The following is a 26,574-nucleotide window of genomic DNA, read 5'->3' as shown; positions in this document are numbered from 1 at the left end:
CTGTCACAGGACGGGAGAGTGGAGAGCACCGGTTCCCACTGTCACAGGACAGAGAGTGGAGAGCACCAGTTCCCACTGTCACAGGACAGAAAGTGGAGAGCACCAGTTCCCACTGTCACAGGACAGAGAATGGAGAGCAGCAGTTCCCACTGTCACAGGACGGGAGAGTGGAGTGCACCAGTTCCCACTGTCACAGGACAGAGAGTGGAGAGCACCAGTTCCCACTGTCACAGGACAGAGAATGGAGAGCATCAGTTCCCATTGTCACAGGACGGGAGAGTGGAGTGCACCAGTTCCCACTGTCACAGAACAGAGAATGGAGAGCATCAGTTCCCACTGTCACAGGACAGAGAGTGGCGAGCACCAGCTCCCACTGTCACAGGTCAGAGAGTGGAGAGCACCAGTTCCCACTGTCACAGGACGGGAGAGTGGAAAGCACCAGTATCCACTTTCACAGGACAGAGAGTGGAGAGCACCAGTTCCCACTGTCACAGGACGGGAGAGTGGAGAGCACCAGTTCCCACTGTCACAGGACAGAGAATGGAGAGCACCAGTTCCCACTGTCACAGGACGGCAGAGTGGAGAGCACCAGTTCCCACTGTCACAGGACGGGAGAGTGGAGAGCACTAGTTCCCACTGTCATAGGACAGAGATTGGAGTGCACAAGTTCCCACTGTCACAGGACAGAGAGTGGAGAGCACCAGTTCTCACTGTCACAGGACAGAGAGTGGAGAGCACCAGTTCCCACTGTCATAGGACAGAGATTGGAGTGCACAAGTTCCCACTGTCACAGGACAGAGAGTGGAGAGCATCAGTTCTCACTGTCACAGGACAGAGAGTAGAGAGCACCAGTTCCCACTATCACAGGACAGGAGAGTGGAGCGCACCAGTTCCCAGTGTCACAGGACGGGAGATTGGAGAGCACTAGTTCCCACTGTCACAGGACGGGAGATTGGAGATCACCAGTTCCAACTGTCACAGGACAGAGAGTGGAGAGCACCAGTTACCACTGTCACAGGAGAGAGAGAGTGGAGAGCACCAGCTCCCACTGTCACATACTGAGAGTGGAGAGCACCAGCTCCAACTTTCACAGGACAGAGAGCGGAGAGCACCAGTTACCACTGTCACAGGACAGAGAATGGAGAGCACCATTTCCCACTGTCACAGAACGGTTGACTGAAGAGAACCAGTTACCACTGTCACAGGACAGAGATTGGAGAGCACCAGTTCCCACTGGCACAGGACAGAGAGTGGAGAGCACCAGTTCCCACTGTCACAGGACAGAGAGTGGAGAGCACCAGTTCCGACTGTCTCAGGACAGAGATTGGAGAGCACCAGTTCCCACTGTCACAGGACAGTGTGTGGAGAGCATCAGTTCCCACTGTCACAGGACAGAGTGTGGAGAGCACCAGTTCCCACTGTCACAGCATGGGAGAGTGGAGAGCAACAGTTCCCACTGTCACAGGACAGAGAGTGGAGAGCACCTGTTCCCACTGTCACTGGACAGACACTGGAGAGCACCAGTTCCCACTGTCACAGGACGGGAGAGTGGAAAGCACCAGTATCCACTGTCACAGGACAGAGAGTGGAGAGCACCAGTTCCCACTGTCACAGGACAGAGAGTGGAGAGCACCAGTTCCCACTGTCACAGGACGGAGAGTGGAGAGCACCAGTTCAAACTGTCACAGGACAGAGAATGGAGAGCACCAGTTCCCACTGTCACAGGACAGAGAGTGGAGAGCAGCAATTCCCACTGCAACAGGACAGACAGTGGAGAGCACCAGTTCCCACTGTCACAGGACGGGAGAGTGGAGAGCACCAGTTCCCACTCTCACAGGACAGAGATTGGAGAGCACCAGTTCCCACTGTCACAGGACGGGAGAGTGGAGAGCAACAGTTCCCACTGTCACAGGACGGGAGAGTGGAGAGCACTAGTTCCCACTGTCACAGGACAGAGAGTGGAGAGCACCAGTTCCCACTGTCACAGGACAGATATTGGAGTGTACAAGTTCCCACTGTCACAGGACAGAGATTGGAGAGCACCAGTTCCGATGTCACAGGACAGAGAGTGGAGAGCACCAGTTTCCACTGTCACAGGACAGGAGAGTGGAGCGCACCAGTTCCCACTGTCACAGGACGGGAGAGTGGAAAGCACCAGTATCCACTGTCACAGGACAGAGAGTGGAGAGCACCAGTTCCTACTGTCACAGGACAGAGAGTGGAGAGCACCAGTTCCCACTGTCACAGGACGGAGAGTGGAGAGCACCAGTTCAAACTGTCACAGGACAGAGAATGAAGAGCACCAGTTCAAACTGTCACAGGACAGAAGAGTGTAGAGCTCCAGTTCCCACTGTCACAGGACGGGAGAGTGGAGAGCACCAGTTCGCACTTTCACAGGACGGGAGCGTGGAGAGCACCAGTTCCCACTGTCACAGGACAGAGAGTGGAGAGCACCAGTTCCCTCTATCACAGGACAGAGATTGAAGAGCACAAGTTCCCACGGTCACTGGACGGGAGAGTGGAGAGCTCCAGTTCAAACTGTCACAGGACAGAGAGTAGAGAGCACCAGTTCCCACTGTCACAGGACGGGAGAGTGGAAAGCACCAGTTCTCACTGTCACAGGACGGGAGAGTGGAGAGCACCAGTTCCCACTGTCACAGGACAGAGAGTGGAGAGCACCAGTTCCCACTGTCACAGGACGGCAGAGTGGAGAGCACCAGTTCCCACTGTCACAGGACGGGAGAGTGGAGAGCACTAATTCCCACTGTCACAGGACAGAGAGTGGAGAGCACTAGTTCCCACTGTCACAGGATAGAGAGTGGAGCGCACCAGTTCCCACTGTCACAGGATAGAGAGTGGAGCGCACCAGTTCCCACTGTCACAGGACGGGAGAGTGGAGAGCACCAGTTCCCACTCTCACAGGACAGAGATTGGAGAGCACCAGTTCCCACTGTCACAGGACGGGAGAGTGGAGAGCAACAGTTCCCACTGTCACAGGACGGGAGAGTGGAGAGCACTAGTTCCCACTGTCACAGGACAGAGAGTGGAGAGCACCAGTTCCCACTGTCACAGGACAGATATTGGAGTGTACAAGTTCCCACTGTCACAGGACAGAGATTGGAGAGCACCAGTTCCCACTGTCACAGGACAGAGAGTGGAGAGCACCAGTTTCCACTGTCACAGGACAGGAGAGTGGAGCGCACCAGTTCCCACTGTCACAGGACGGGAGAGTGGAAAGCACCAGTATCCACTGTCACAGGACAGAGAGTGGAGAGCACCAGTTCCTACTGTCACAGGACAGAGAGTGGAGAGCACCAGTTCCCACTCTCACAGGACGGAGAGTGGAGAGCACCAGTTCAAACTGTCACAGGACAGAGAATGAAGAGCACCAGTTCAAACTGTCACAGGACAGAAGAGTGTAGAGCTCCAGTTCCCACTGTCACAGGACGGGAGAGTGGAGAGCACCAGTTCCCACTTTCACAGGACGGGAGAGTGGAGAGCACCAGTTCCCACTGTCACAGGACAGAGAGTGGAGAGCACCAGTTCCCTCTATCACAGGACAGAGATTGAAGAGCACAAGTTCCCACGGTCACTGGACGGGAGAGTGGAGAGCTCCAGTTCAAACTGTCACAGGACAGAGAGTAGAGAGCACCAGTTCCCACTGTCACAGGACGGGAGAGTGGAAAGCACCAGTTCTCACTGTCACAGGACGGGAGAGTGGAGAGCACCAGTTCAAACTGTCACAGGACAGGAGAGTGGAGAGCACCAGTTCCCACTGTCACAGGACAGAGAGTGGAGAGCACCAGTTCCCACTGTCACAGGACGGGAGAGTGGAGAGCACCAGTTCCCACTGTCACAGGACAGAGAGTGGAGAGCACCAGTTCCCACTGTCACAGGACGGCAGAGTGGAGAGCACCAGTTCCCACTGTCACAGGACGGCAGAGTGGAGAGCACCAGTTCCCACTGTCACAGGACGGGAGAGTGGAGAGCACTAATTCCCACTGTCACAGGACAGAGAGTGGAGAGCACTAGTTCCCACTGTCACAGGATAGAGAGTGGAGCGCACCAGTTCCCACTGTCACAGGATAGAGAGTGGAGCGCACCAGTTCCCACTGTCACAGGACGGGAGATTGGAGAGCACCAGTTCCCGCTGTCACAGGACGGGAGATTGGAGATCACCAGTTCCAACTGTCACAGGACAGAGAGTGGAGAGCACCAGCTCCCACTGTCACATACTGAGAGTGGAGAGCACCAGCTCACACTTTCACAGGACAGAGAGCGGAGAGCACCAGTTACCACTGTCACTGGACAGAGACTGGAGAGCACCAGTTCCCACTGTCACAGGACGGGAGCGTGGAAAGCACCAGTATCCACTGTCACAGGACAGAGAGTGGAGAGCACCAGTTCCCACTGTCACAGGACAGAGAGTGGAGAGCACCAGTTCCCACTGTCACAGGACGGAGAGTGGAGAGCACCAGTTCCCACTGTCACAGGACAGAGAGTGGAGAGCAGCAGTTCCCAATGTAACAGGACAGACAGTGGAGAGCACCAGTTCCCACTGTCATAGGTCGGGAGAGTGGAGAGCACCAGTTCCCACTGTCACAGGACGGGAGAGTGGAGAGCACCAGTTCAAACTGTCACAGGACAGAAGAGTGTAGAGCTCCAGTTCCCACTGTCACAGGACGGGAGTGTGGAGAGCACCAGTTCCCACTTTCACAGGACGGGAGAGTGGAGAGCACCGGTTCCCACTGTCACAGGACAGAGAGTGGAGAGCACCAGTTCCCTCTATCACAGGACAGAGATTGAAGAGCACCAGTTCCCACGGTCACTGGACGGGAGAGTGGAGAGCTCCAGTTCAAACTGTCACAGGACAGAGAGTAGAGAGCACCAGTTCCCACTGTCACAGGACGGGAGCGTGCAAAGCACCAGTATCCACTGTCACAGGACAGAGAGTGGAGAGCACCAGTTCCCACTGTCACAGGACAGAGAGTGAAGAGCACCAGTTCCCACTGTCACAGGACGGAGAGTGGAGAGCACCAGTTCCCACTGTCACAGGACAGAGATTGAAGAGCACCAGTTCCCACGGTCACTGGACGGGAGAGTGGAGAGCTCCAGTTCAAACTGTCACAGGACAGAGAGTAGAGAGCACCAGTTCCCACTGTCACAGGACGGGAGAGTGCAAAGCACCAGTTCCCACTGTCACAGGACGGGAGAGTGGAGAGCACCAGTTCAAACTGTCACAGGACAGAGAGTAGAGAGCACCAGTTCAAACTGTCACAGGACAGGAGAGTGGAGAGCACCAGTTCCCACTGTCACAGGACAGAGAGTGGAGAGCACCAGTTCCCACTGTCACTGGACGGGAGAGTGGAGAGCTCCAGTTCAAACTGTCACAGGACAGAGAGTAGAGAGCACCATTTCAAACTGTCACAGGACAGGAGAGTGGAGAGCAGCAGTTCCCACTGTCACAGGACAGAGAGTGGAGAGCACCAGTTCCCACTGTCACAGGACGGGAGAGTGGAGAGCACCAGTTCCCACTGTCACAGGGCAGAGAGTGGAGAGCACCAGTTCCCACTGTCACAGGACGGCAGAGTGGAGAGCACCAGTTCCCACTGTCACAGGACGGGAGAGTGGAGAGCACTAATTCCCACTGTCACAGGACAGAGAGTGGAGAGCACTAGTTCCCACTGTCATAGGACAGAGATTGGAGTGCACAAGTTCCCACAGTCACAGGACAGAGAGTGGAGAGCACCAGTTCTCACTGTCACAGGACAGAGAGTGAAGAGCACCAGTTTCCACTGTCACAGGACAGGAGAGTGGAGCGCACCAGTTCCCACTGTCACAGGACGGGAGAGTGGAAAGCACCAGTATCCACTGTCACAGGACAGAGAGTGGAGAGCACCAGTTCCTACTGTCACAGGACAGAGAGTGGAGAGCACCAGTTCCCACTGTCACAGGACGGAGAGTGGAGAGCACCAGTTCAAACTGTCACAGGACAGAGAGTGGAGAGCACCAGTTCCCACTGTCACAGAACGGTGGAGTGAAGAGAACCAGTTCCCACTGTCACAGGTCAGAGATTGGAGAGCACCAGTTCCCACTGGCACAGGACAGAGAATGGAGAGCACCAGTTCCCACTGTCACAGGACAGAAAGTGGAGAGCACCAGTTCTGACTGCCTCAGGACAGAGATTGGAGAGCACAAGTTCCCACTTTCACAGAACAGAGAGTGGAGAGCACTGGTTCCAACTGTCACAGGACGGGAGAGTGGAAAGCACCAGTTCCCACTGTCACAGGACAGAGAGTGGAGAGCACCACTTCAAACTGTCACAAGACAGAGAGTGGAGAGCACCAGTTCCCACTGTCACAGAACGGGAGAGTGGAAAGCACCAGTTTCCACTGTCACAGGTCGGGAGAGTGGAGAGCACCAGTTCCCACTGACACAGGATTGGGGAGTGTAGAGCACCAGTTCCCACTGTCACAGGACAGAGATTGGAGAGCACCAGTTCCCACTGTCACAGGACAGAGAGTGGAGAGCACCAGTTCCCACTGTCACAGGACAGAGATTGGAGAGCACCAGTTCCCACTGTCCCAGGACGGGATAGTGGAGAGCACCAGTTCAAACTGTCACAAGACAGAGAGTGGAGAGCACCAGTTCCCACTGTCACAGGACGGGAGAGTGGAAAGCACCAGTTTCCACTGTTACAGGACGGGAGAGTGGAGAGCACCAGTTCCCACTGTCACAGGACAGAGAGTGGAGAGCAACAGTTCCCACTGTCAAAGGACAGAGATTGGAGAGCACCAGTTCCCACTGTCACAGGACAGAGAGTGGAGAGCACCAGTTCCCACTGTCACAGGACAGAGAATGGAGAGCACTAGTTCCCACTGTAACAGGACAGAGAGTGGCGAGCACCAGTTCCCACTGTCACAGGACAGGAGAGTGGAGCGCACCAGTTCCCACTGTCACAGGACGGGAGATTGGAGAGCACCAGTTCCCACTGTCACAGGACGGGAGATTGGAGATCACCAGTTCCAACTGTCACAGGACAGAGAGTGGAGAGCACCAGCTCCCAGTGTCACATACTGAGAGTGGAGAGCAACAGCTCCCAATTTCACAGGACAGAGAGCGGAGAGCACCAGTTACCACTGTCACTGGACAGAGACTGGAGAGCACCAGTTCCCACTGTCACAGGACGGGAGCGTGGAAAGCACCAGTATCCACTGTCACAGGACAGAGAGTGGAGAGCACCAGTTCCCACTGTCACAGGACGGAGAGTGGAGAGCACCAGTTCAAACTGTCACAGGACAGAGAATTGAGAGCACTAGTTCCCACTGTCACAGGACAGAGAGTGGAGAGCAGCAGTTCCCACTGTAACAGGACAGACAGTGGAGAGTACCAGTTCCCACTGTCACAGGACGGGAGAGTGGAGAGCACCAGTTCCCACTGTCACAAGACGGGAGAGTGGAGAGCACCAGTTCAAACTGTCACAGGACAGAAGAGTGTAGACCTCCAGTTCCCACTGTCACAGGACGGGAGAGTGGAGAGCACCAGTTCCCACTGTCACAGGACAGAGAGTGGAGAGCACCAGTTCCCTCTATCACAGGACAGAGATTGAAGAGCACCACTTCCCACGGTCACTGGACGGGAGAGTGGAGAGCACCAGTTCAAACTGTCACAGGACAGGAGAGTGGAGAGCACCAGTTCCCACTGTCACAGGACAGAGAGTGGAGAGCACCAGTTCCCACTGTCACTGGACGGGAGAGTGGAGAGCTCCAGTTCAAACTGTCACAGGACAGAGAATGGAGAGCAACATTTCCAACTGTCACAGGACAGAGAGTGGAGAGCAGCAGTTCCCACTGTAACAGGACAGACAGTGGAGAGCACCAGTTCCCACTGTCACAGGACGGGAGAGTGGAGAGCACCAGTTCCCACTGTCACAGGACGGGAGAGTGGAGAGCACCAGTTCAAACTGTCACAGGACAGAAGAGTGTAGAGCTCCAGTTCCCACTGTCACAGGACGGGAGAGTGGAGAGCACCAGTTCCCACTTTCACAGGACGGGAGAGTGGAGAGCACCAGTTCCCACTGTCACAGGACAGAGAGTGGAGAGCACCAGTTCCCTCTATCACAGGACAGAGATTGAAGAGCACAAGTTCCCACGGTCACTGGACGGGAGAGTGGAGAGCTCCAGTTCAAACTGTCACAGGACAGAGAGTAGAGTGCACCAGTTCCCACTGTCACAGGACGGGAGAATGGAAAGCACCAGTTCCCACTGTCACAGGACGGGAGAGTGGAGAGCACCAGTTCAAACTGTCACAGGACAGGAGAGTGGAGAGCACCAGTTCCCACTGTCACAGGACAGAGAGTGGAGAGCACCAGTTCCCACTGTCACAGGACGGGAGAGTGGAGAGCACCAGTTCCCACTGTCACAGGACAGAGAGTGGAGAGCACCAGTTCCCACTGTCACAGGACGGCAGAGTGGAGAGCACCAGTTCCCACTGTCACAGGACGGGAGAGTGGAGAGCACTAATTCCCACTGTCACAGGACAGAGAGTGGAGAGCACTAGTTCCCAATGTCACAGGACAGAGATTGGAGTGCACAAGTTCCCACTGTCACAGGACAGAGAGTGGAGAGCACCAGTTCCCACTGTCACAGGACAGAGAGTGGAGAGCACCAGTTCCCACTGTCACAGGACAGGAGAGTGGAGCGCACCAGTTCCCACTGTCACAGGACGGGAGATTGGAGAGCACCAGTTCCCACTGTCACAGGACGGGAGATTGGAGATCACCAGTTCCAACTGTCACAGGACAGAGAGTGGAGAGCACCTGCTCCCACTGTCACATACTGAGAGTGGAGAGCACCAGCTCCCACTTTCACAGGACAGAGAGCGGAGAGCACCAGTTACCACTGTCACTGGACAGAGACTGGAGAGCACCAGTTCCCACTGTCACAGGACGGGAGCGTGGAAAGCACCAGTATCCACTGTCACAGGACAGAGAGTGGAGAGCACCAGTTCCCACTGTCACAGGACAGAGAGTGGAGAGCACCAGTTCCCACTGTCACAGGACGGAGAGTGGAGAGCACCAGTTCAAACTGTCACAGGACAGAGAATTGAGAGCACCAGTTCCCACTGTCACAGGACAGAGAGTGGAGAGCAGCAGTTCCCACTGCAACAGGACAGACAGTGGAGAGCACCAGTTCCCACTGTCATAGGACGGGAGAGTGGAGAGCACCAGTTCCCACTGTCACAGGACGGGAGAGTGGAGAGCACCAGTTCAAACTGTCACAGGACAGAAGAGTGTAGAGCTCCAGTTCCCACTGTCAGAGGATGGGAGAGTGGAGAGCACCAATTCCCACTTGCACAGGACGGGAGAGTGGAGAGCACCAGTTCCCACTGTCACAGGACAGAGAGTGGAGAGCACCAGTTCCCTCTATCACAGGACAGAGATTGAAGAGCACCAGTTCCCACGGTCACTGGACGGGAGAGTGGAAAGCACCAGTTCCCACTGTCACAGGACGGGAGAGTGGAGAGCACCAGTTCAAACTGTCACAGGACAGAGAGTAGAGAGCACCAGTTCAAACTGTCACAGGACAGTAGAGTGGAGAGCAGCAGTTCCCACTGTCACAGGACAGAGAGTGGAGAGCACCAGTTCCCACTGTCACAGGACGGGAGAGTGGAGAGCACCAGTTCCCACTGTCACAGGACAGAGAATGGAGAGCACCAGTTCCCACTGTCACAGGACGGCAGAGTGGAGAGCACCAGTTCCCACTGTCACAGGACAGAGAGTGGAGAGCACTAGTTCCCACTGTCATAGGACAGAGATTGGAGTGCACAAGTTCCCACTGTCACAGGACAGAGAGTGGAGAGCACCAGTTCTCACTGTCACAGGACGGGAGAGTGGAGAGCACCAGTTCAAACTGTCACAGGACAGAAGAGTGTAGAGCTCCAGTTCCCACTGTCACAGGATGGGAGAGTGGAGAGCACCAGTTCCCATTTGCACAGGACGGGAGAGTGGAGAGCACCAGTTCCCACTCTCACAGGACAGAGAGTGGAGAGCACCAGTTCCCTCTATCACAGGACAGAGATTGAAGAGCACCAGTTCCCACGGTCACTGGACGGGAGAGTGGAGAGCTCCAGATCAAACTGTCACAGGACAGAGAGTAGAGAGCACCAATTCCCACTGTCACAGGACGGGAGAGTGGAAAGCACCAGTTCCCACTGTCACAGGACGGGAGAGTGGAGAGCACCAGTTCAAACTGTCACAGGACAGAGAGTAGAGAGCACCAGTTTAAACTGTCACAGGACAGGAGAGTGGAGAGCACCAGTTCCCACTGTCACAGGACAGAGAGTGGAGAGCACCAGGTCCCACTGTCACTGGACGGGAGAGTGGAGAGCTCCAGTTCAAACTGTCACAGGACAGAGAGTAGAGAGTACCAGTTCAAACTGTCACAGGACAGTAGAGTGGAGAGCAGCAGTTCCCACTGTCACAGGACAGAGAGTGGAGAGCACCAGTTCCCACTGTCACAGGACGGGAGAGTGGAGAGCACCAGTTCCCACTGTCACAGGACAGAGAGTGGAGAGCACCAGTTCCCACTGTCACAGGACGGCAGAGTGGAGAGCACCAGTTCCCACTGTCACAGGACGGGAGAGTGGAGGGCACTAATTCCCACTGTCACAGGACAGAGAGTGGAGAGCACTAGTTCCCACTGTCATAGGACAGAGATTGGAGTGCACAAGTTCCCACTTTCACAGGACAGAGAGTGGAGAGCACCAGTTCTCACTGTCACAGGACAGAGAGTGGAGAGCACCAGTTCCCACTGTCACAGGACAGGAGAGTGGAGCGCACCAGTTCCCACTGTCACAGGACGGGAGATTGGAGAGCACCAGTTCCCACTGTCACAGGACGGGAGATTGGAGATCACCAGTTCCAACTGTCACAGGACAGAGAGTGGAGAGCACCAGTTACCACTGTCACAGGAGAGAGAGAGTGGAGAGCACCAGCTCCCACTGTCACATACTGAGAGTGGAGAGCACCAGCTCCAACTTTCACAGGACAGAGTGCGGAGAGCACCAGTTACCACTGTCACAGGACAGAGAATGGAGAGCACCATTTCCCACTGTCACAGAACGGTTGAGTGAAGAGAACCAGTTACCACTGTCACAGGACAGAGATTGGAGAGCACCAGTTCCCACTGGCACAGGACAGAGAGTGGAGAGCACCAGTTCCCACTGTCACAGGACAGAGAGTGGAGAGCACCAGTTCCGACTGTCTCAGGACAGAGATTGGAGAGCACCAATTCCCACTGTCACAGGACAATGTGTGGAGAGCATCAGTTCCCACTGTCACAGGACAGAGTGTGGAGAGCACCAGTTCCCACTGTCACAGGATGGGAGAGTGGAGAGCACCAGTTCCCACTGTCACAGGACAGAGAGTGGAGAGCACCTGTTCCCACTGTCACTGGACAGAGACTGGAGAGCACCAATTCCCACTGTCACAGGACGGGAGAGTGGAAAGCACCAGTATCCACTGTCACAGGACAGAGAGTGGAGAGCACCAGTTCCCACTGTCACAGGACAGAGAGTGGAGAGCACCAGTTCCCACTGTCACAGGACGGAGAGTGGAGAGCACCAGTTCAAACTGTCACAGGACAGAGAATGGAGAGCACCAGTTCCCACTGTCACAGGACAGAGAGTGGAGAGCAGCAGTTCCCACTGCAACAGGACAGACAGTGGAGAGCACCAGTTCCCACTGCCACAGGACGGGAGAGTGGAGAGCACCAGTTCCCACTGTCACAGGACAGAGATTGGAGAGCACCAGTTCAAACTGTCACAGGACGGGAGAGTGGAGAGCCACAGTTCCCACTGTCACAGGACGGGAGAGTGGAGAGCACTAGTTCCCACTGTCACAGGACAGAGAGTGGAGAGCACCAGTTCCCACTGTCACAGGACAGATATTGGAGTGTACAAGTTCCCACTGTCACAGGACAGAGAGTGGAGAGCACCAGTTCGCACTGTCACAGGACAGAGAGTGGAGAGCACCAGTTTCCACTGTCACAGGACAGGAGAGTGGAGCGCACCAGTTCCCACTGTCACAGGACGGGAGATTGGAGAGCACCAGTTCCCACTGTCACAGGACGGGAGAGTGGAGAGCACCAGTTCCAAATTCACAGGACAGAGAGTGGAGAGCACCAGTTCCAAATTCACAGGACAGAGAGTGGAGAGCACCAGTTCCCACTGTCACAGGACAGAGAGTGGAGAGCACCAGTTCCCACTGTCACAGGACAGAGAGTGGAGAGCACCAGTTCCCACTGTCACAGGACAGAGAGTGGAGAGCACCAGTTTCCACTGTCACAGGACGGGAGAGTAGAGAGCACCAGTTCCCACTGTCACAGGACGGGAGAGTGGAGAGCACCAGTCCAAACTGTCACAGGACAGGAGAGAGGAGTGCAGCAGTTCCCACTGTCACGGGACGGTGGAGTGGAGAGCACCAGTTCCCACTGTCACAGGTCAGAGAGTGGAGAGCACCAGTTCCCACTGGCACAGGACAGAGAGTGGAGAGCACCAGTTCCGACTGTCACAGGACAGAGAGTGGAGAGCACCAGTTCCGACTGTCTCAGGACAGAGATTGGAGAGCACCAGTTCCCACTGTCACAGGACAGAGTGTGGAGAGCACCAGTTCCCACTATCACAGGACAGAGTGTGGAGAGCACCAGTTCCCACTGTCACAGGACGGGAGAGTGGAGAGCACCAGTTCCCACTGTCACAGGACAGAGAGTGGAGAGCACCAGTTCCCACTGTCACAGGACAGAGAGTGGAGAGCACCAGTATCCACTGTCACAGGACAGAGAGTGGAGAGCACCAGTTCCCACTGTCACAGGACGGGAGAGTGGAGAGCACCGGTTCCCACTGTCACAGGACAGAGAGTGGAGAGCACCAGTTCCCACTGTCACAGGACAGAAAGTGGAGAGCACCAGTTCCCACTGTCACAGGACAGAGAATGGAGAGCAGCAGTTCCCACTGTCACAGGACGGGAGAGTGGAGTGAACCAGTTCCCACTGTCACAGGACAGAGAGTGGAGAGCACCAGTTCCCACTGTCACAGGACAGAGAATGGAGAGCATCAGTTCCCATTGTCACAGGACGGGAGAGTGGAGTGCACCAGTTCCCACTGTCACAGAACAGAGAATGGAGAGCATCAGTTCCCACTGTCACAGGACAGAGAGTGGCGAGCACCAGCTCCCACTGTCACAGGTCAGAGAGTGGAGAGCACCAGTTCCCACTGTCACAGGACGGGAGAGTGGAAAGCACCAGTATCCACTTTCACAGGACAGAGAGTGGAGAGCACCAGTTCCCACTGTCACAGGACGGGAGAGTGGAGAGCACCAGTTCCCACTGTCACAGGACAGAGAATGGAGAGCACCAGTTCCCACTGTCACAGGACGGCAGAGTGGAGAGCACCAGTTCCCACTGTCACAGGACGGGAGAGTGGAGAGCACAAGTTCCCACTGTCATAGGACAGAGATTGGAGTGCACAAGTTCCCACTGTCACAGGACAGAGAGTGGAGAGCACCAGTTCTCACTGTCACAGGACAGAGAGTGGAGAGCACCAGTTCCCACTGTCATAGGACAGAGATTGGAGTGCACAAGTTCCCACTGTCACAGGACAGAGAGTGGAGAGCATCAGTTCTCACTGTCACAGGACAGAGAGTGGAGAGCACCAGTTCCCACTGTCACAGGACAGGAGAGTGGAGCGCACCAGTTCCCAGTGTCACAGGACGGGAGATTGGAGAGCACTAGTTCCCACTGTCACAGGACGGGAGATTGGAGATCACCAGTTCCAACTGTCACAGGACAGAGAGTGAAGAGCACCAGTTACCACTGTCACAGGAGAGAGAGAGTGGAGAGCACCAGCTCCCACTGTCACATACTGAGAGTGGAGAGCACCAGCTCCAACTTTCACAGGACAGAGAGCGGAGAGCACCAGTTACCACTGTCACAGGACAGAGAATGGAGAGCACCATTTGCCACTGTCACAGAACGGTTGACTGAAGAGAACCAGTTACCACTGTCACAGGACAGAGATTGGAGAGCACCAGTTCCCACTGGCACAGGACAGTGAGTGGAGAGCACCAGTTCCCACTGTCACAGGACAGAGAGTGGAGAGCACCAGTTCCGACTGTCTCAGGACAGAGATTGGAGAGCACCAGTTCCCACTGGCACAGGACAGTGTGTGGAGAGCATCAGTTCCCACTGTCACAGGACAGAGTGTGGAGAGCACCAGTTCCCACTGTCACAGCATGGGAGAGTGGAGAGCAACAGTTCCCACTGTCACAGGACAGAGAGTGGAGAGCACCTGTTCCCACTGTCACTGGACAGACACTGGAGAGCACCAGTTCCCACTGTCACAGGACGGGAGAGTGGAAAGCACCAGTATCCACTGTCACAGGACAGAGAGTGGAGAGCACCAGTTCCCACTGTCACAGGACAGAGAGTGGAGAGCACCAGTTCCCACTGTCACAGGACGGAGAGTGGAGAGCACCAGTTCAAACTGTCACAGGACAGAGAATGGAGAGCACCAGTTCCCACTGTCACAGGACAGAGAGTGGAGAGCAGCAATTCCCACTGCAACAGGACAGACAGTGGAGAGCACCAGTTCCCACTGTCACAGGACGGGAGAGTGGAGAGCACCAGTTCCCACTCTCACAGGACAGAGATTGGAGAGCACCAGTTCCCACTGTCACAGGACGGGAGAGTGGAGAGCAACAGTTCCCACTGTCACAGGACGGGAGAGTGGAGAGCACTAGTTCCCACTGTCACAGGACAGAGAGTGGAGAGCACCAGTTCCCACTGTCACAGGACAGATATTGGAGTGTACAAGTTCCCACTGTCACAGGACAGAGATTGGAGAGCACCAGTTCCGATGTCACAGGACAGAGAGTGGAGAGCACCAGTTTCCACTGTCACAGGACAGGAGAGTGGAGCGCACCAGTTCCCACTGTCACAGGACGGGAGAGTGGAAAGCACCAGTATCCACTGTCACAGGACAGAGAGTGGAGAGCACCAGTTCCTACTGTCACAGGACAGAGAGTGGAGAGCACCAGTTCCCACTGTCACAGGACGGAGAGTGGAGAGCACCAGTTCAAACTGTCACAGGACAGAGAATGAAGAGCACCAGTTCAAACTGTCACAGGACAGAAGAGTGTAGAGCTCCAGTTCCCACTGTCACAGGACGGGAGAGTGGAGAGCACCAGTTCGCACTTTCACAGGACGGGAGAGTGGAGAGCACCAGTTCCCACTGTCACAGGACAGAGAGTGGAGAGCACCAGTTCCCTCTATCACAGGACAGAGATTGAAGAGCACAAGTTCCCACGGTCACTGGACGGGAGAGTGGAGAGCTCCATTTCAAACTGTCACAGGACAGAGAGTAGAGAGCACCAGTTCCCACTGTCACAGGACGGGAGAGTGGAAAGCACCAGTTCTCACTGTCACAGGACGGGAGAGTGGAGAGCACCAGTTCAAACTGTCACAGGACAGGAGAGTGGAGAGCACCAGTTCCCACTGTCACAGGACAGAGAGTGGAGAGCACCAGTTCCCACTGTCACAGGACGGGAGAGTGGAGAGCACCAGTTCCCACTGTCACAGGACAGAGAGTGGAGAGCACCAGTTCCCACTGTCACAGGACGGCAGAGTGGAGAGCACCAGTTCCCACTGTCACAGGACGGGAGAGTGGAGATCACTAATTCCCACTGTCACAGGACAGAGAGTGGAGAGCACTAGTTCCCACTGTCACAGGATAGAGAGTGGAGCGCACCAGTTCCCACTGTCACAGGATAGAGAGTGGAGCGCACCAGTTCCCACTGTCACAGGACGGGAGAGTGGAGAGCACCAGTTCCCACTCTCACAGGACAGAGATTGGAGAGCACCAGTTCCCACTGTCACAGGACGGGAGAGTGGAGAGCAACAGTTCCCACTGTCACAGGACGGGAGAGTGGAGAGCACTAGTTCCCACTGTCACAGGACAGAGAGTGGAGAGCACCAGTTCCCACTGTCACAGGACAGATATTGGAGTGTACAAGTTCCCACTGTCACAGGACAGAGATTGGAGAGCACCAGTTCCCACTGTCACAGGACAGAGAGTGGAGAGCACCAGTTTCCACTGTCACAGGACAGGAGAGTGGAGCGCAGCAGTTCCCACTGTCACAGGACGGGAGAGTGGAAAGCACCAGTATCCACTGTCACAGGACAGAGAGTGGAGAGCACCAGTTCCTACTGTCACAGGACAGAGAGTGGAGAGCACCAGTTCCCACTCTCACAGGACGGAGAGTGGAGAGCACCAGTTCAAACTGTCACAGGACAGAGAATGAAGAGCACCAGTTCAAACTGTCACAGGACAGAAGAGTGTAGAGCTCCAGTTCCCACTGTCACAGGACGGGAGAGTGGAGAGCACCAGTTCCCACTTTCACAGGACGGGAGAGTGGAGAGCACCAGTTCCCACTGTCACAGGACAGAGAGTGGAGAGCACCAGTTCCCTCTATCACAGGACAGAGATTGAAGAGCACAAGTTCCCACGGTCACTGGACGGGAGAGTGGAGAGCTCCAGTTCAAACTGTCACAGGACAGAGAGTAGAGAGCACCAGTTCCCACTGTCACAGGACGGGAGAGTGGAAAGCACCAGTTCTCACTGTCACAGGACGGGAGAGTGGAGAGCACCAGTTCAAACTGTCACAGGACAGGAGAGTGGAGAGCACCAGTTCCCACTGTCACAGGACAGAGAGTGGAGAGCACCAGTTCCCACTGTCACAGGACGGGAGAGTGGAGAGCACCAGTTCCCACTGTCACAGGACAGAGAGTGGAGAGCACCAGTTCCCACTGTCACAGGACGGCAGAGTGGAGAGCACCAGTTCCCACTGTCACAGGACGGGAGAGTGGAGAGCACTAATTCCCACTGTCACAGGACAGAGAGTGGAGAGCACTAGTTCCCACTGTCACAGGATAGAGAGTGGAGCGCACCAGTTCCCACTGTCACAGGATAGAGAGTGGAGCGCACCAGTTCCCACTGTCACAGGACGGGAGATTGGAGAGCACCAGTTCCCGCTGTCACAGGACGGGAGATTGGAGATCACCAGTTCCAACTGTCACAGGACAGAGAGTGGAGAGCACCAGCTCCCACTGTCACATACTGAGAGTGGAGAGCACCAGCTCACACTTTCACAGGACAGAGAGCGGAGAGCACCAGTTACCACTGTCACTGGACAGAGACTGGAGAGCACCAGTTCCCACTGTCACAGGACGGGAGCGTGGAAAGCACCAGTATCCACTGTCACAGGACAGAGAGTGGAGAGCACCAGTTCCCACTGTCACAGGACAGAGAGTGGAGAGCACCAGTTCCCACTGTCACAGGACGGAGAGTGGAGAGCACCAGTTCCCACTGTCACAGGACAGAGAGTGGAGAGCAGCAGTTCCCAATGTAACAGGACAGACAGTGGAGAGCACCAGTTCCCACTGTCATAGGACGGGAGAGTGGAGAGCACCAGTTCCCACTGTCACAGGACGGGAGAGTGGAGAGCACCAGTTCAAACTGTCACAGGACAGAAGAGTGTAGAGCTCCAGTTCCGACTGTCACAGGACGGGAGTGTGGAGAGCACCAGTTCCCACTTTCACAGGACGGGAGAGTGGAGAGCACCGGTTCCCACTGTCACAGGACAGAGAGTGGAGAGCACCAGTTCCCTCTATCACAGGACAGAGATTGAAGAGCACCAGTTCCCACGGTCACTGGACGGGAGAGTGGAGAGCTCCAGTTCAAACTGTCACAGGACAGAGAGTAGAGAGCACCAGTTCCCACTGTCACAGGACGGGAGCGTGCAAAGCACCAGTATCCACTGTCACAGGACAGAGAGTGGAGAGCACCAGTTCCCACTGTCACAGGACAGAGAGTGAAGAGCACCAGTTCCCACTGTCACAGGACGGAGAGTGGAGAGCACCAGTTCCCACTGTCACAGGACAGAGATTGAAGAGCACCAGTTCCCACGGTCACTGGACGGGAGAGTGGAGAGCTCCAGTTCAAACTGTCACAGGACAGAGAGTAGAGAGCACCAGTTCCCACTGTCACAGGACGGGAGAGTGCAAAGCACCAGTTCCCACTGTCACAGGACGGGAGAGTGGAGAGCACCAGTTCAAACTGTCACAGGACAGAGAGTAGAGAGCACCAGTTCAAACTGTCACAGGACAGGAGAGTGGAGAGCACCAGTTCCCACTGTCACAGGACAGAGAGTGGAGAGCACCAGTTCCCACTGTCACTGGACGGGAGAGTGGAGAGCTCCAGTTCAAACTGTCACAGGACAGAGAGTAGAGAGCACCATTTCAAACTGTCACAGGACAGGAGAGTGGAGAGCAGCAGTTCCCACTGTCACAGGACAGAGAGTGGAGAGCACCAGTTCGCACTGTCACAGGACGGGAGAGTGGAGAGCACCAGTTCCCACTGTCACAGGGCAGAGAGTGGAGAGCACCAGTTCCCACTGTCACAGGACGGCAGAGTGGAGAGCACCAGTTCCCACTGTCACAGGACGGGAGAGTGGAGAGCACTAATTCCCACTGTCACAGGACAGAGAGTGGAGAGCACTAGTTCCCACTGTCATAGGACAGAGATTGGAGTGCACAAGTTCCCACAGTCATAGGACAGAGAGTGGAGAGCACCAGTTCTCACTGTCACAGGACAGAGAGTGGAGAGCACCAGTTTCCACTGTCACAGGACAGGAGAGTGGAGCGCACCAGTTCCCACTGTCACAGGACGGGAGAGTGGAAAGCACCAGTATCCACTGTCACAGGACAGAGAGTGGAGAGCACCAGTTCCTACTGTCACAGGACAGAGAGTGGAGAGCACCAGTTCCCACTGTCACAGGACGGAGAGTGGAGAGCACCAGTTCAAACTGTCACAGGACAGAGAATGAAGAGCACCAGTTCAAACTGTCACAGGACAGAAGAGTGTAGAGCTCCAGTTCCCACTGTCACAGGACGGGAGAGTGGAGAGCACCAGTTCCCACTTTCACAGGACGGGAGAGTGGAGAGCACCAGTTCCCACTGTCACAGGACAGAGAGTGGAGAGCACCAGTTCCCTCTATCACAGGACAGAGATTGAAGAGCACAAGTTCCCACGGTCACTGGACGGGAGAGTGGAGAGCTCCAGTTCAAACTGTCACAGGACAGAGAGTAGAGAGCACCAGTTCCCACTGTCACAGGACGGGAGAGTGGAAAGCACCAGTTCTCACTGTCACAGGACGGGAGAGTGGAGAGCACCAGTTCAAACTGTCACAGGACAGGAGAGTGGAGAGCACCAGTTCCCACTGTCACAGGACAGAGAGTGGAGAGCACCAGTTCCCACTGTCACAGGACGGGAGAGTGGAGAGCACCAGTTCCCACTGTCACAGGACAGAGAGTGGAGAGCACCAGTTCCCACTGTCACAGGACGGCAGAGTGGAGAGCACCAGTTCCCACTGTCACAGGACGGGAGAGTGGAGAGCACTAATTCCCACTGTCACAGGACAGAGAGTGGAGAGCACTAGTTCCCACTGTCACAGGATAGAGAGTGGAGCGCACCAGTTCCCACTGTCACAGGATAGAGAGTGGAGCGCACCAGTTCCCACTGTCACAGGACGGGAGATTGGAGAGCACCAGTTCCCGCTGTCACAGGACGGGAGATTGGAGATCACCAGTTCCAACTGTCACAGGACAGAGAGTGGAGAGCACCAGCTCCCACTGTCACATACTGAGAGTGGAGAGCACCAGCTCACACTTTCACTGGACAGAGAGCGGAGAGCACCAGTTACCACTGTCACTGGACAGAGACTGCAGAGCACCAGTTCCCACTGTCACAGGACAGAGAGTGGAGAGCACCAGTTCCCACTGTCACAGGACGGGAGAGTGGAGAGCACCAGTTCCCACTGTCACAGGACAGAGAGTGGAGAGCACCAGTTCCCACTGTCACAGGACGGCAGAGTGGAGAGCACCAGTTCCCACTGTCACAGGACGGGAGAGTGGAGAGCACTAATTCCCACTGTCACAGGACAGAGAGTGGAGAGCACTAGTTCCCACTGTCACAGGATAGAGAGTGGAGCGCACCAGTTCCCACTGTCACAGGATAGAGAGTGGAGCGCACCAGTTCCCACTGTCACAGGACGGGAGATTGGAGAGCACCAGTTCCCGCTGTCACAGGACGGGAGATTGGAGATCACCAGTTCCAACTGTCACAGGACAGAGAGTGGAGAGCACCAGCTCCCACTGTCACATACTGAGAGTGGAGAGCACCAGCTCACACTTTCACTGGACAGAGAGCGGAGAGCACCAGTTACCACTGTCACTGGACAGAGACTGGAGAGCACCAGTTCCCACTGTCACAGGACGGGAGCGTGGAAAGCACCAGTATCCACTGTCACAGGACAGAGAGTGGAGAGCACCAGTTCCCACTGTCACAGGACAGAGAGTGGAGAGCACCAGTTCCCACTGTCACAGGACGGAGAGTGGAGAGCACCAGTTCCCACTGTCACAGGACAGAGAGTGGAGAGCAGCAGTTCCCAATGTAACAGGACAGACATTGGAGAGCACCAGTTCCCACTGTCATAGGACGGGAGAGTGGAGAGCACCAGTTCCCACTGTCACAGGACGGGAGAGTGGAGAGCACCAGTTCAAACTGTCACAGGACAGAAGAGTGTAGAGCTCCAGTTCCCACTGTCACAGGACGGGAGTGTGGAGAGCACCAGTTCCCACTTTCACAGGACGGGAGAGTGGAGAGCACCGGTTCCCACTGTCACAGGACAGAGAGTGGAGAGCACCAGTTCCCTCTATCACAGGACAGAGATTGAAGAGCACCAGTTCCCACGGTCACTGGACGGGAGAGTGGAGAGCTCCAGTTCAAACTGTCACAGGACAGAGAGTAGAGAGCACCAATTCCCACTGTCACAGGACGGGAGCGTGGAAAGCACCAGTATCCACTGTCACAGGACAGAGAGTGGAGAGCACCAGTTCCCACTGTCACAGGACAGAGAGTGGAGAGCACCAGTTCCCACTGTCACAGGACGGAGAGTGGAGAGCACCAGTTCCCACTGTCACAGGACAGAGAGTGGAGAGCAGCAGTTCCCACTGTAACAGGACAGACAGTGGAGAGCACCAGTTCCCACTGTCATAGGACGGGAGAGTGGAGAGCACCAGTTCCCACTGTCACAGGACGGGAGAGTGGAGAGCACCAGTTCAAACTGTCACAGGACAGAAGAGTGTAGAGCTCCAGTTCCCACTGTCACAGGACGGGAGAGTGGAGAGCACCAGTTCCCACTTTCACAGGACGGGAGAGTGGAGAGCACCGGTTCCCACTGTCACAGGACAGAGAGTGGAGAGCACCAGTTCCCTCTATCACAGGACAGAGATTGAAGAGCACCAGTTCCCACGGTCACTGGACGGGAGAGTGGAGAGCTCCAGTTCAAACTGTCACAGGACAGAGAGTAGAGAGCACCAGTTCCCACTGTCACAGGACGGGAGAGTGCAAAGCACCAGTTCCCACTGTCACAGGACGGGAGAGTGGAGAGCACCAGTTCAAATTGTCACAGGACAGAGAGTAGAGAGCACCAGTTCAAACTGTCACAGGACAGGAGAGTGGAGAGCACCAGTTCCCACTGTCACAGGACAGAGAGTGGAGAGCACCAGTTCCCACTGTCACTGGACGGGAGAGTGGAGAGCTCCAGTTCAAACTGTCACAGGACAGAGAGTAGAGAGCACGAGTTCAAACTGTCACAGGACAGGAGAGTGGAGAGCAGCAGTTCCCACTGTCACAGGACAGAGAGTGGAGAGCACCAGTTCCCACTGTCACAGGACGGGAGAGTGGAGAGCACCAGTTCCCACTGTCACAGGGCAGAGAGTGGAGAGCACCAGTTCCCACTGTCACAGGACGGCAGAGTGGAGAGCACCAGTTCCCACTGTCACAGGACGGGAGAGTGGAGAGCACTAATTCCCACTGTCACAGGACAGAGAGTGGAGAGCACTAGTTCCCACTGTCATAGGACAGAGATTGGAGTGCACAAGTTCCCACTGTCACAGGACAGAGAGTGGAGAGCACCAGTTCTCACTGTCACAGGACAGAGTGTGGAGAGCACCAGTTCCCACTGTCACAGGACAGGAGAGTGGAGCGCACCAGTTCCCACTGTCACAGGACGGGAGATTGGAGAGCACCAATTCCCACTGTCACAGGACGGGAGATTGGAGATCACCAGTTCCAACTGTCACAGGACAGAGAGTGGAGAGCACCAGTTACCACTGTCACAGGAGAGAGAGAGTGGAGAGCACCAGTTCCCACTCTCACAGGACAGAGATTGGAGAGCACCAGTTCCCACTGTCACAGGACGGGAGAGTGGAGAGCAACAGTTCCCACTGTCATAGGACGGGAGAGTGGAGAGCACTAGTTCCCACTGTCACAGGACAGAGAGTGGAGAGCACCAGTTCCCACTGTCACAGGACAGATATTGGAGTGTACAAGTTCCCACTGTCACAGGACAGAGATTGGAGAGCACCAGTTCCCACTGTCACAGGACAGAGAGTGGAGAGCACCAGTTTCCACTGTCACAGGACAGGAGAGTGGAGCGCAGCAGTTCCCACTGTCACAGGACGGGAGAGTGGAAAGCACCAGTATCCACTGTCACAGGACAGAGAGTGGAGAGCACCAGTTCCTACTGTCACAGGACAGAGAGTGGAGAGCACCAGTTCCCACTCTCACAGGACGGAGAGTGGAGAGCACCAGTTCAAACTGTCACAGGACAGAGAATGAAGAGCACCAGTTCAAACTGTCACAGGACAGAAGAGTGTAGAGCTCCAGTTCCCACTGTCACAGGACGGGAGAGTGGAGAGCACCAGTTCCCACTTTCACAGGACGGGAGAGTGGAGAGCACCAGTTCCCACTGTCACAGGACAGAGAGTGGAGAGCACCAGTTCCCTCTATCACAGGACAGAGATTGAAGAGCACAAGTTCCCACGGTCACTGGACGGGAGAGTGGAGAGCTCCAGTTCAAACTGTCACAGGACAGAGAGTAGAGAGCACCAGTTCCCACTGTCACAGGACGGGAGAGTGGAAAGCACCAGTTCTCACTGTCACAGGACGGGAGAGTGGAGAGCACCAGTTCAAACTGTCACAGGACAGGAGAGTGGAGAGCACCAGTTCCCACTGTCACAGGACAGAGAGTGGAGAGCACCAGTTCCCACTGTCACAGGACGGGAGAGTGGAGAGCACCAGTTCCCACTGTCACAGGACAGAGAGTGGAGAGCACCAGTTCCCACTGTCACAGGACGGCAGAGTGGAGAGCACCAGTTCCCACTGTCACAGGACGGGAGAGTGGAGAGCACTAATTCCCACTGTCACAGGACAGAGAGTGGAGAGCACTAGTTCCCACTGTCACAGGATAGAGAGTGGAGCGCACCAGTTCCCACTGTCACAGGATAGAGAGTGGAGCGCACCAGTTCCCACTGTCACAGGACGGGAGATTGGAGAGCACCAGTTCCCGCTGTCACAGGACGGGAGATTGGAGATCACCAGTTCCAACTGTCACAGGACAGAGAGTGGAGAGCACCAGCTCCCACTGTCACATACTGAGAGTGGAGAGCACCAGCTCACACTTTCACAGGACAGAGAGCGGAGAGCACCAGTTACCACTGTCACTGGACAGAGACTGGAGAGCACCAGTTCCCACTGTCACAGGACGGGAGCGTGGAAAGCACCAGTATCCACTGTCACAGGACAGAGAGTGGAGAGCACCAGTTCCCACTGTCACAGGACAGAGAGTGGAGAGCACCAGTTCCCACTGTCACAGGACGGAGAGTGGAGAGCACCAGTTCCCACTGTCACAGGACAGAGAGTGGAGAGCAGCAGTTCCCAATGTAACAGGACAGACAGTGGAGAGCACCAGTTCCCACTGTCATAGGACGGGAGAGTGGAGAGCACCAGTTCCCACTGTCACAGGACGGGAGAGTGGAGAGCACCAGTTCAAACTGTCACAGGACAGAAGAGTGTAGAGCTCCAGTTCCCACTGTCACAGGACGGGAGTGTGGAGAGCACCAGTTCCCACTTTCACAGGACGGGAGAGTGGAGAGCACCGGTTCCCACTGTCACAGGACAGAGAGTGGAGAGCACCAGTTCCCTCTATCACAGGACAGAGATTGAAGAGCACCAGTTCCCACGGTCACTGGACGGGAGAGTGGAGAGCTCCAGTTCAAACTGTCACAGGACAGAGAGTAGAGAGCACCAGTTCCCACTGTCACAGGACGGGAGCGTGCAAAGCACCAGTATCCACTGTCACAGGACAGAGAGTGGAGAGCACCAGTTCCCACTGTCACAGGACAGAGAGTGAAGAGCACCAGTTCCCACTGTCACAGGACGGAGAGTGGAGAGCACCAGTTCCCACTGTCACAGGACAGAGATTGAAGAGCACCAGTTCCCACGGTCACTGGACGGGAGAGTGGAGAGCTCCAGTTCAAACTGTCACAGGACAGAGAGTAGAGAGCACCAGTTCCCACTGTCACAGGACGGGAGAGTGCAAAGCACCAGTTCCCACTGTCACAGGACGGGAGAGTGGAGAGCACCAGTTCAAACTGTCACAGGACAGAGAGTAGAGAGCACCAGTTCAAACTGTCACAGGACAGGAGAGTGGAGAGCACCAGTTCCCACTGTCACAGGACAGAGAGTGGAGAGCACCAGTTCCCACTGTCACTGGACGGGAGAGTGGAGAGCTCCAGTTCAAACTGTCACAGGACAGAGAGTAGAGAGCACCATTTCAAACTGTCACAGGACAGGAGAGTGGAGAGCAGCAGTTCCCACTGTCACAGGACAGAGAGTGGAGAGCACCAGTTCGCACTGTCACAGGACGGGAGAGTGGAGAGCACCAGTTCCCACTGTCACAGGGCAGAGAGTGGAGAGCACCAGTTCCCACTGTCACAGGACGGCAGAGTGGAGAGCACCAGTTCCCACTGTCACAGGACGGGAGAGTGGAGAGCACTAATTCCCACTGTCACAGGACAGAGAGTGGAGAGCACTAGTTCCCACTGTCATAGGACAGAGATTGGAGTGCACAAGTTCCCACAGTCACAGGACAGAGAGTGGAGAGCACCAGTTCTCACTGTCACAGGACAGAGAGTGGAGAGCACCAGTTTCCACTGTCACAGGACAGGAGAGTGGAGCGCACCAGTTCCCACTGTCACAGGACGGGAGAGTGGAAAGCACCAGTATCCACTGTCACAGGACAGAGAGTGGAGAGCACCAGTTCCTACTGTCACAGGACAGAGAGTGGAGAGCACCAGTTCCCACTGTCACAGGACGGAGAGTGGAGAGCACCAGTTCAAACTGTCACAGGACAGAGAATGAAGAGCACCAGTTCAAACTGTCACAGGACAGAAGAGTGTAGAGCTCCAGTTCCCACTGTCACAGGACGGGAGAGTGGAGAGCACCAGTTCCCACTTTCACAGGACGGGAGAGTGGAGAGCACCAGTTCCCACTGTCACAGGACAGAGAGTGGAGAGCACCAGTTCCCTCTATCACAGGACAGAGATTGAAGAGCACAAGTTCCCACGGTCACTGGACGGGAGAGTGGAGAGCTCCAGTTCAAACTGTCACAGGACAGAGAGTAGAGAGCACCAGTTCCCACTGTCACAGGACGGGAGAGTGGAAAGCACCAGTTCTCACTGTCACAGGACGGGAGAGTGGAGAGCACCAGTTCAAACTGTCACAGGACAGGAGAGTGGAGAGCACCAGTTCCCACTGTCACAGGACAGAGAGTGGAGAGCACCAGTTCCCACTGTCACAGGACGGGAGAGTGGAGAGCACCAGTTCCCACTGTCACAGGACAGAGAGTGGAGAGCACCAGTTCCCACTGTCACAGGACGGCAGAGTGGAGAGCACCAGTTCCCACTGTCACAGGACGGGAGAGTGGAGAGCACTAATTCCCACTGTCACAGGACAGAGAGTGGAGAGCACTAGTTCCCACTGTCACAGGATAGAGAGTGGAGCGCACCAGTTCCCACTGTCACAGGATAGAGAGTGGAGCGCACCAGTTCCCACTGTCACAGGACGGGAGATTGGAGAGCACCAGTTCCCGCTGTCACAGGACGGGAGATTGGAGATCACCAGTTCCAACTGTCACAGGACAGAGAGTGGAGAGCACCAGCTCCCACTGTCACATACTGAGAGTGGAGAGCACCAGCTCACACTTTCACTGGACAGAGAGCGGAGAGCACCAGTTACCACTGTCACTGGACAGAGACTGGAGAGCACCAGTTCCCACTGTCACAGGACAGAGAGTGGAGAGCACCAGTTCCCACTGTCACAGGACGGGAGAGTGGAGAGCACCAGTTCCCACTGTCACAGGACAGAGAGTGGAGAGCACCAGTTCCCACTGTCACAGGACGGCAGAGTGGAGAGCACCAGTTCCCACTGTCACAGGACGGGAGAGTGGAGAGCACTAATTCCCACTGTCACAGGACAGAGAGTGGAGAGCACTAGTTCCCACTGTCACAGGATAGAGAGTGGAGCGCACCAGTTCCCACTGTCACAGGATAGAGA

The 26,574-nt window shown here is 55.6% G+C and overlaps 1 protein-coding gene across 1 annotated transcript in view; it reads right to left on the bottom strand.

Annotated features, from left to right (window-relative positions):
* Positions 1–26,574, bottom strand: part of ankrd29 (ankyrin repeat domain 29) — a 1,085,233-nt gene that overhangs the window by 774,323 nt on the left and 284,336 nt on the right. The window lies entirely within an intron of this gene.

Source organism: Pristiophorus japonicus, chromosome 1 (assembly GCF_044704955.1).
Source record: "Pristiophorus japonicus isolate sPriJap1 chromosome 1, sPriJap1.hap1, whole genome shotgun sequence".
Classification (NCBI taxonomy): Eukaryota; Metazoa; Chordata; class Chondrichthyes; family Pristiophoridae; genus Pristiophorus; species Pristiophorus japonicus.
The sequence above is the reverse complement of the archived record's forward strand: the minus strand, read 5'-3'. Positions and strand labels throughout refer to the sequence as shown.